The sequence below is a fragment of the Halyomorpha halys genome, unplaced genomic scaffold, assembly GCF_000696795.3.
Source record: "Halyomorpha halys isolate HHAL.00 unplaced genomic scaffold, Hhal_1.1 Scaffold747.1, whole genome shotgun sequence".
Classification (NCBI taxonomy): Eukaryota; Metazoa; Arthropoda; class Insecta; order Hemiptera; family Pentatomidae; genus Halyomorpha; species Halyomorpha halys.
The window spans coordinates 24,061-25,952 of NW_027111002.1; the positions used below are offsets into that span (position 1 = coordinate 24,061).

General features: G+C 39.2%; 1 protein-coding gene across 3 annotated transcripts in view; it reads right to left on the reverse strand.

Moving 5' to 3' along the window:
• LOC106685825 (golgi SNAP receptor complex member Gos28) overlaps window positions 1-1,892 on the reverse strand; it is a 14,515-nt gene that overhangs the window by 7,043 nt on the left and 5,580 nt on the right. The gene's annotated exons all lie outside the window — the stretch shown is intronic.

Below are 1,892 nucleotides of genomic sequence, written 5' to 3' on the forward strand. Positions count from 1 at the left end.
CCACCAGCAATGTAAAAAGGAATAGTAGTAATAAATGGAGTTTGATGAACAACAAACTGTGGGATATGCCAACGAAAATAGATTTTTTTTTTTTAACCAGTGCCAATAACATACAGTATAAAGAAAGAAACTCCCTACACCCCCTTTCCCCTGCTTACCAGGCCAATCCTGGCATGCAGGGTCTTGGCAGCAGCAATGCATTACACATGGGATTTGTGTGTGACACTGCTACTAATAAAAACTTATTTATACTCTTGTTTACGAGCATTTAGGATAGCATGTATATTTAGGGTGACACTAAACAAGATCAATTCTGTGGTGTAGAATACTGGTGGGGCTGCACCATGAATCTACTGTTCTTACACATCTTGCAGCTACTCCTTCTACTCTGCTCTTCCTCCTTTGGTGGCATTCATCCTTGTTTTGGTTCCTTCTCAGCTTCCTCCAGCAGTTGGTCCCTAACAAGGACGAAATGCATGCACTCTCTCTACCTCTATCTTACTCCATGAAGGAGGTTTAATTCACCTCCTCCATAAGTATAGGAAAACCACCCTCACCAAAGGAGTATACCCTCATTTTCCTGGTTAACCAAGCTTGATGTTCGAACATAGGAAGGTGAGATATGTTTAGTGCATGCTGTATTGGGAACTCCACAGGCAGGGCATTGGTGATTGATGTTCTTCTTTTGCTTCTGCAGCTTCTCCTGAAACCCCTTGTGTCCTATCAAGATCTGTTAGACTTACCTCAACAATAACCGAGATTAGACAGTGGTCAAATACTTCCACAACGTTGGGCCTTTCCCACTGGCTACCCACCGCCTATTCCCTGCTCAATACTTTCTGCTAATTTCTAAGTTCCTATTAACCACAATAATGGAAGGTAAAGATATTCACTAAGAATATAAATTGATTTAACATTATCATTATTATTATTTTTATTGTTAGCTAATACTAATAACTATTAAAAAATATAATGCTGTAGTAGAGGATACAAAATACTAGAGGAGCAGGGTGGCTCAGTGAGCATGACACTGTGCCATTAACTTAAGGACTCAGGTCCAAATCAGGCTGTGGCAGATAATTATTTATTCTGTTAATGAAGCTCCGGTTCAATCCTATGGGGTCGGAGAGCCCTCCGGGGTCCAGCCACCCTCATAAAGTAGGTACCCTTAATTAGGGAAAAATCTGGCCGTTGAGAATGATCATGAACTAATCGCTTCCTTTTACGACAGTTATTCAAGAAGCAGTACTTCCTTACAGTATTAAACCTCTGACTCTCCATGGGTAGCAGTGGTTCAAACTAAGCTCTAAAAACTATTTTTAAAAATAATAATATAAAATTGAGATCATAGAAATCACTTTTCTCATTAATGTCTTCTAAGCAGCTTTCACATCTCTTCAGGCTCCAGATAACTGAGATTACAAAATGTACTCCCTATTCTTAACAAAGTATTTAATATACAGGTCACCCTATCTTAAAGATAACCAAGACAAACCCATTCTCCTCTCATATGGTAATCACCTTTCCATTTCTACCACCAATTAGACCCTACTAATTGCTGTGATAATGACTGCTAAGACATTTTGCTGTTGCCAGGAACAACTCTTTTTCTAATTTCCCAAGTAATTGGTCGAACATGACCTTCCACATGGATAATCAAAAAATCGTGTCCTTCAGGCAGCCCCTCTCTACCTTATAGCAGCTACATTGTTCCTGTAGATATAAAATAGCTACAGTCATTATCAAAAATACAACAAACCAGTACGACATCACTGACTCTCAGCTGAACTTTATAACCATACAGAAGTGAAGGTAACAGAAACTTGTCAGGAACTCAACCATGAGATCCAGGACATCTGGCACAATGTTTAGACATTGGTATAAGAAATATG